An 8,557-nucleotide genomic window follows, 5' to 3' on the forward strand; every position below is an offset into this window, starting at 1 on the left:
TATTAATGGGTTTAGGTGAATGTCCACTCTGCATCACTGAACGAGGCAGGGATTAATTACAAAGAGAGACGAGCTCTGCAGAGCTGGGTTCAGACAGAAAACTGGTGCACTCCCACCCCAAGGCTTCTCTCCCCACCAGCTGTGCATCCAACAGTTTATTCCCAGGGCACAGGGTTGATACTTTAATCTTGCTCATCAAGGGATATTTTTATGGTGTTGGATCTGCCTGGAGAAAGAGCCTGTGAGGTGGCTCAGGACCTTGGTGAACCTCTCAGCTCTGCTGCTGTGGGAAGGGTGGTGGCAGTGGTGTGATCTCACGTGGCATTGAGGCCACCCCTCTACACACCTGGCTCTTCTCACCTCCAGCTCCAGACAGCAGAGGAGGAGGATGCACAGAGAGCACAGTGGGGCTGACATGACAGCTTTCCCATAGCAGGTGTCACACAAGCTCAGAAAGGGTAGAAGCTGAAATACTCACATGCTGCAGTGTGTTTTCAGAGGGGAGGAGGTGACAGCTCGCTTTGTGCACTGCACAAGAGCAGATTGGGAAGGGCACCATGTGCCTGCTGGTCTTTGTGAAGGGAAATCTTCATTTCTGTAAAGGAGATTCCTCCCTCACCATTTGCTCATTGAAATAAAGATGGTTTTAGAAGCATGTTGTCTTCCCAAAGTCCTATAATTTAGACACATCCCTTCCTCTGTTGCAGGAGATGACATAATATTTATGAAAGCCCTGGCACATGTTATCCAGATGTTGTGGATGCCCCATCCCTGGAAGTGTTCAAGGCAAGTTTGGACGGGGCTCTGAGCATCCTGGTCGAGTGGAAAATGCCCCTGCCCATGGCAGGGGGCCTGGAACTGGATGTTCTTTAAGGTTCTTTCCATCCCAAACCATTCTATGATTCTTTAATTCTACAGTCGATGCTGTCAGTCCCTGAATGCTGACAAAGACCACAACTCTGTGGGCACAGGTCAAGCTCCCAGTCTTTGTACCTCACTTTTCCCACCTTTATAATGGGAATCATAATAGTTGTTAACCTCACAGTAGTGTGGTGTTGGCTGTGTTTAAACAGAAAGTCTGTGCACACTTGGTGGAACTCTACTTAATTGCTCCTGGATTTAAATTTGGGTTTTCCAGTGTTCCCATTCTATCCTTTAGCCTGACATGCAATGGCAGTAGGGAACTGACCTGTGACTTCCAGGTAGCAAGGGACAGGGTGAAAGGGAATGGCCTCAAGTTGCACCAGAGGAAGTTTAGATTGGATATGGGGAAAAATTCCTTTACTGTGGAAGGGTGACCAGACATTGGAACAGACTGTCCAGGGAAGTGGTGGAATCACTATCCCTGGAAGTGTTAAAACATGTGGTGCTCAGGGATTTCGTAGTGGACTTGGCAGCACTGGGTTGATGGTTGGACTTGATGATTTTAAAGGTGTTTTTCGACCTTAATGATCCTCTGATTCCAAGGGTGCAAATCAGGAGCCTCTCCTTGAACTGAGCGGAGCTGTGCCATTGCCAGGCTGTGGTAAGGAGAGGATGTTTATCGCAGACTGTTTTGATTCGTAGAGTAAAAACACAGAGCTTAGTCATCAAAAACAGGGGTTAGTCATCAAAAACAGTTTACCTTCCTCTCAAAATATGAAAAGGCTTAAAAGTTTGGTGAGGCTTACAGGGCACTAAACAAACACTGCTATTACAATTCCCGGTGTTAATTCCCATCAGGTAGCCTTCCTTCCCCATTCGAGGGGAGACTCAGAGCTCCTTGTCTGCTGCCAAATGCTGTGACCCTGGTGCCCATAAAAGGTTTCTGCTGTAACTGTCTTGTTATCAGCCCATCAATGTCCTGACACTTCCTAGTGATTAATCCTGTGTTGAAATGAAATTAACTTTCCATATATTTGGCCAGTGACCCCAGGACTTCCTATTTGGGGAATACAAAGAATAAAGCATCTGTAGCCTACAGGAAGCCAGAGTCTCTGATTTCCTGCAGAGGCAGAACAAGAACAAACAGGGAACACATTTTTCACCACAGCAGTCGAAAGCGCACGTAAGAGCCCTGCCGGCCCCCATGATGAAAACAATTGGAAGGGGGAACATCCCTGGTCCCAAAATTATTTGTGGGTGGGTTGTTACGTACACAATATGCCGTTAGAAAATAGATGTAACTCAAGTTAATGGTTTTTCCAGGTGACTACTCAGGTTTCCTTTGGCACAGGTCTTTTTGTTTCCATCAGCGAGATTGTGCTTGTCAGGCAAGGGAGTTTTACTTTGCCTTTTGCTGCACTAGGCTCTCTAAATCCGTTTGAGATTAGGAAAATGTAGGGATTTTTATTTTTTTTTTTTTTTACTGCTTTGTTTGAATGAGCCAGGCCAGATTCAGGCTGATGTAAATGCCAGTGAAAGGGGCAGGAGGAGGTGATAAGGCAGCAAATCCTCCTTGCAGCCTAACTGTGACTTGTGATGAAAGGTATGTGGGGAAGTAGGGGCACCAGCCTGCCTTCTGAGGATCCCTGAAGGGGAGCCACTGCTGCCTCTACAATCCAATTCAGCTGCTCTACACCCACAGAAGGAAACACTTCAGAATGCTTCCAAATTGCTAGTTATGCCTTGCACTAATGGGCATCATCGGCTTGGAATTAACCTCTCTCTGAATAATGCTTCTACCTGAATACACGTGATGGCACACGTGCATCTGCACATACAGATGTCTGTGTATGTACAGACAGAGAAAAAGCTGTCCTGTTTACCCATCACCTTGTTGAGGTTGTCTTGGTTGATGGAGTGTTCACCCAGCTCTGTCAGACAGGTCTTATTCCTCTTTCTCAGGGCTGGTGGTGCTGTTGCTGGTGGTTCTTGTAAAAAGAAATTGCCTTGTTTCTGTCCTACCATATTGCATAACTACTATTTTTGAGAATACCTTGTTTCCTACAGTTTTCTGTCAGCAAAGCCTCTTCTCATGCTTTCTAACTGGCGTGAAAGAGGAGACCCAGGCAGAAGCTGCAGGATGCTGGGCTCGGTCTGACTGGTGGCTGGTTAACACAGCTGTCCTCCAGCAGGCAGAAATGGGATTCCCTGGAAAGTTGCTTGTCTTGGCATTTTTAATAAATTGTTGCCTAGAGGGAAAATGCAAAATGTTGCTCTCCTTGAAACCATGGCTTTGAAGTTTTGGACCTGAGAGAAGACTCAAAGTCTGACCACGCTGTCTGAAAGGGCATCTTTAACATTTTGTTGGAGTTGTCAGCCTTGGAGTGGATGTTCCTGTAGCCTTGAAAGTACCATGTGCCTGAGGACCACAGGATGTGGCTCACAGGTCCTTACTGTGGTGACACTGGGATGATCATGTTATATTAAACAAATCCCAGGAGAGCTGCAGAGAACTGTGAGTGAAGTAAGGACAAGTTTACACCGCAAAATGCTTCTCACCACTGGAATGCCAGAAGCAGTGGGAATCAAAGCTGGTCTGCAGCATTGACTGGATGCAGTCTAGACACATTGACTTGGCAAATGCCTGGAGTTCATCAGCTCTTTTCCTTAATTCAGGCTTTTGTCATATGGCCTCTGCTCACCCTACAGTCTGGTAGAAGGCTCAAGGAGTACCTGTTTGTGCTGAAACCTGCAGGGATGTGGGAACACAGCAGGGATCATGGGCATTCACAGAGAGAGACTGGATCCACAGGACTCTCACACTGAAGTTCTGTGTCTGCAGCGAGCTGGGCTGCACTACTTTTTCATTTTGTTCTCTGCCCTGAGTTTTACAAGGCACCGCGTGTCCCCGTCTATGGCAGCGGGCTGCTTAAGTATCTTCTAATTATTCCAGAATGAGTACTGAACAGACAAATCCAGGCAGTGCTGCCAGCTCTTGTGATTTTGTCAGCCTTGCAATATTTGCTTTTTGTTCTCGTGGCTTTTGCTCCTAGATTCACGCAATGAAATTCCACCTTCCACTGGCAAACAAAAGGAGGGGAAAGAAAAGCACTCAGAAAAGCACTCCAGGTGTCCATTCCACCTGGCAGGGAAGGAGAGTCAGGACTCGTAGCACAGGAACTCCCAGGCTGTCAGAACTGGGCTCAGACACCTCAGCCCCACAAGAGCTCCATCACTGCACCAGGGATACTGCAAATAGTCCCTGCTCAATAAATCAGACTGACAATCAACTGCTCCTCTCTCTCGCTGCTGCACATCACCATCCACATTATCTCATCACTCTCTTTTCTTACAATTTTCTTTCCTGCTGAGAGCTGCTTGTGGTTTTCTGCTCTTCCAAGGGAAAGCTTACAGGGAGAGTGCTGCCTTCCCTACACAGAGCTGCTGGAGCCAGATGCAGCAGGGCCCTGACTGAGCCTGGGCACAGCAGCCAAAGCACAGCTCTGACCCCCTTGGCAGCTCTGGCCTGAAGAGAGCCCAGTGGAGAGAACAGGGGTACCAGACCCATGCAGGATCTCTCCTCAGCAAACGTGGGGTGGACAGATCCCCCCAGGGATGCCCCAGTGCCATGGGTGGGACCCACTGCTGGTGCCTCATCCTGCATGGGAACCATGCTCCTCTGCTGTTTCTAGCAGTGGACACCCCTTCTCCATCAGTCAGGGCTAAGATTTCCTGTACTACGCTCTCAAATCCCGTGTCCTGTATGAGAGGCACATGGGACACAGCTTTTCTTGTGTTCTTTTGCCATCTGGCCATTGCCTGCAGCACAGGCTCTCTCTGCACATGTGACTCAGCAGCCCAGATGTCCCAGATGTTTGCAAACCCTTCCAGAACCCTCCCCTACCCTGAGCCTGGTGCACTTTCTTCCACATCCCCCAGGCTGATAAGGCTAATCCTTATCACAGCAACACTTCAGTTTTGGTCAAAAGAAACACTAGCTCTCATGGGGGGCACCTTGATTTAAAGTTTTAAAAAAGGATCTTTCTTTAAGGAAAACTGTAGTTGGATTGCAAAGGTTGATGTATACAAACTCAGATTGTCTTGTTCAGAGTGTTTATTCTTGCTTTTATTCTACTCCTTCCTGTTAAAACCCACCATTGTCAGTGAGTTATAGACATGATGCATGTCTGGAGATGGAGAAGTCATTTTCCTGCTCCTTCTGTGAGCACATCAGGACCCCTTTCCCTTTCTCTCTCACCAACACCAAGCTCTCCTGGCTGTGGCTCCCAGCTTCACTTGATGAAACACAGAAATCTGAGCTCTCCTGCTTCTATTCTGCTCTGGGATAACCCCATGGAACTCATCAGCCCTGGAATCTAATGTGCAGCACACATGGAAAACGCTGTATTTTTTTTTTTTTTTTTCAGTGGTGTAACTCTCCTGATGTAATCATTACCCAAGGATTTCACCAAAATCACCTTTGTGTTGCAAAGGCGTCAGTAAACAATCTATCTCCCTGATATTTCAGAGGTGATAACGTTTTCCTGATGCAGCACATGAATTGCCAAATTAGTGTTCTCCTCATTTGCATCACTTTTACCCCGACACAGCTCCTCCAATTTGACAGCTGCAGGAGGGATGTGGCTCTCCCGGGAGGAAGCTCACCTTTGCAGCTCTTGAAATTGATGATCTCTGAGTTTCCAGCCGCCGAGCTGTGATTGCTCAGCAAGAATGAGCTCTACACAGAGCTGATGGAGCTGCACAGCAGCAGGGTCATTCACAGGCAGACAGCAACCAGATCTTATTCGCATCCTTTCAGAGACCGTTTAGAGTTGGAACCACACAAATGAATGACGAGATCCTTAGAGGAAAGAGTGGGTTAAACTTTCTACCCTTAGGCAGTCACTAGGCTGAGTAGTAGTAGAAGTTTTGGGTTCTCTCTGAGCCATCCTCTGCCCAGTGGCAGAGAGATCAGCTCAGAGGAAGGTCTGACCTTGTCCTCTCATCCTACCCCTCTTGTAGCACCATGCAAGGGACATTGGTGCTTTGCCTTTTCACTGGGTGACCCCATCACTTGTACTCATTTTCACACCCCTTGGGCCTGGGAAGAAGTTGTGATTTTCTGCTTGCAGTTAGAAATCTGTAGATCGCTTTAAAGCTTTTATCCTAGAGAAATGCGCTCTAGGAGCCAAAAAGGTTGCTGGCTCTTGTGTGAGGTTGCTTGTAGTTTATATGGTGCCTGATGCAAATTGAAAAACTTTGACGTTTGAATAGGGAAGGTTTTGGTCTGCACTGTAGGTTTGGCTGATAGGAAGCCCTTCTGTGCTTTCAAAGCTTTCCTAAGATGTCAAACATTTTGAGTTAATTAGGGTTAGGAGCCATTTCACTGTTTGAATTTGTGACAGCAGAGAGTTAAATAAAGCTTTGCTTACAAAGTCTCTCACTTGGAAACACACACAAAGCTGTTCAGCCTTGATTCCCGAGTTTGCTTTACGGTTTTTGGGTAAACATTGTCTCTTCTCTCAGGCCCTGTGAAGGAGCTCTTGCAGGTCTTTATTTGCCTTCCTTTCACAGCAGAGTTTGTCTAGGCTTGGTGGGGATTGCGCTAACTTTGCCACCAAGTCTGCAGGAAGACAAAACACTTTCTACTTGTGCACCAGCCCTTTGAGATGATTGCTAACAGAGGAGGATTGGGGCTTCAAATACAATAGCAGCACTGAGATGACGAGTTAAGGGTTTACAGATGACTTCTGACAAAGCATTCAGAGCATTAAAGGAGGCTCACCACTTAGAAGTTGAAAACAAGCATTCAGGATTGTCACCTGAGCAAGGTGGTGGTGCCTCGGTAAGGTTTATTCTTGCCATTTTCACTTGCCCTGTAAGAATTTTGCAGAAAAGATCTGCAGTCTTTAGGATTCTTTAGGACATAGAACATTCCTCCTTGGTTTGCCTTTTTTTTTTTTTTTTTTTAAATAATCACTGAATGAGATGTTAAGGTTTTATCTGCACTGGAAAAAACAAACAAACAAAAAAAACCCCATAATAAACTGTTCTAATATCAGAGCACCAAAGCAACCAGCTTCATGCAGACTCTACGACATGACATTAGAGTCTTTTATCAATTTCACTTATGCCTCTTGGCAACAGCTCACATTTAAAATTAAATACAAAAGGTCATTTTTATACTGGGCTAGGGCTATTTCCATGGGGAAGAGATGATGGTGTAAATGCACCATATATGTTATAAGTAACTTCTAACACTTTGATAAGTAGACATGGTCTTTGAGATTGCATGAGGGAGTGATTCCAGACCTAAATCTTGGCCCAAAGACTTGCGGCTTATCCCTACACATCAGGGTTCAGGCCCTCAACTGAAGCCTGAGGATAAGCTGATGCCTCTCTATTGATTTCTAAAAAGCTAAACCAATTTCCAGCAGAGGAGAATCTGCTCCAGATTTCCCAGCTGCCCTATCAAAAATCTTCTCAGAGCATTGACTGGGGAAAGAATAAAGGCCTCAGCCTGATTTGAAAGAACATAATAGACCTTTAATTTAATTGACATAATTTTATTGGCAGCCATTGAATGGTGAAATGAAAACAGATGATCTGGATGAACAAGAAAAGGTTAGATGGGAGTAACCCATTAGTAAATATCAAGGCATCATCCTATTGTCCTCATTTAATAAAGGAACAGGTCAGTAAGTATAATCATAAACATTTTTACATTTTAGTGAAGATTTATTTGACATCATTACTAGCAGAGAGATGGATTCTTGGAACAGCAAGAGATGAAACAGCCTAACAGATGAGAAGTTAGTTCCTTTAGCTGGCAGAGAGTGGCACAGCTCTACAGCCTGACCTATTTAATTCCACCTTTTTAGCAGCTGAGCTATTACTTTGGACTGCTGTGGGGTATATGATATATTTTTTAAAGTTTTTTTTGACAAATCTCCCACGCTTACATGTCCTCTTGCCGATTTGGCACTGCTCTTGCGAGCTCCTCAGAGTCAACAGCTCTGAAGCAGCTGGACCACCAAGCTGGACACAGGGCTCTGTGGAATGGGCCAGCAAAGCAGATTTCCCACAGCCCCCCAGTCCCAGCAGGGCAGGGAGGGGGTGGGCTGCTCTGGAAACCTGCACAACACAGCTGAGACCTCGTCTGGAGAAGCAGCTTCTCCCCAGGCCAGCTCCACATCCCAACAGTCCTGTCTGCATTCTGTGCAGCCGAGCTTTCAGCTGCCCAGCCTGTCTGGAAGTCCATCCAACCAGGATTTAACAGCCACACTAAAACCTCAACCAAGGACAGGAGTACCCTAGGGGGGTAGAACAAGTGTGATAGGATGTGGAAGAGAGAAAATTCCAATTAGATGCAGGGAAGCCTCACTCAGTTCCTTATAATTCACTAGTGCAGGATGCCCCTTGTGTGGGAGTTCTTACTGAGCATTGTCCAGAACAACTTTGAAGAAACTTTTCCAGATTACTACCTGAAAATAAATAATTAAACAAACCCTAAAATTATTTTTTTAAAAAAACATGAAAAGCTTAGATTTTTCCCTTCATTTTAGATGGAGCAGGTTAGAAATGTAATACTCCAGGAGCGCAGACTCCTTGCAAAGATGGGACTGGGTTATCCAACCTGGAGCTCCCGTTGAGGATCACCAGCCTCACTTTCCATCTCTGGCAGCTGCCCGAG

General features: G+C 46.0%; 1 protein-coding gene across 1 annotated transcript in view; it reads left to right on the forward strand.

The window, feature by feature from the left end:
- Nucleotides 1-1,424, forward strand: part of HSF2BP (heat shock transcription factor 2 binding protein) — a 66,528-nt gene extending 65,104 nt beyond the window's left edge. Inside the window, exon 9 of the transcript XR_009207553.1 lies at nt 708-1,424. The gene's annotated coding sequence lies outside the window, so the exon portion shown is untranslated. The remainder of the gene's footprint in view (nt 1-707) is intronic.
- Nucleotides 1,425-8,557: the final 7,133 nt, after the last annotated feature.

This window comes from Hirundo rustica, chromosome 2 (genome assembly GCF_015227805.2).
Source record: "Hirundo rustica isolate bHirRus1 chromosome 2, bHirRus1.pri.v3, whole genome shotgun sequence".
In the NCBI taxonomy this organism is placed as follows: domain Eukaryota; kingdom Metazoa; phylum Chordata; class Aves; order Passeriformes; family Hirundinidae; genus Hirundo; species Hirundo rustica.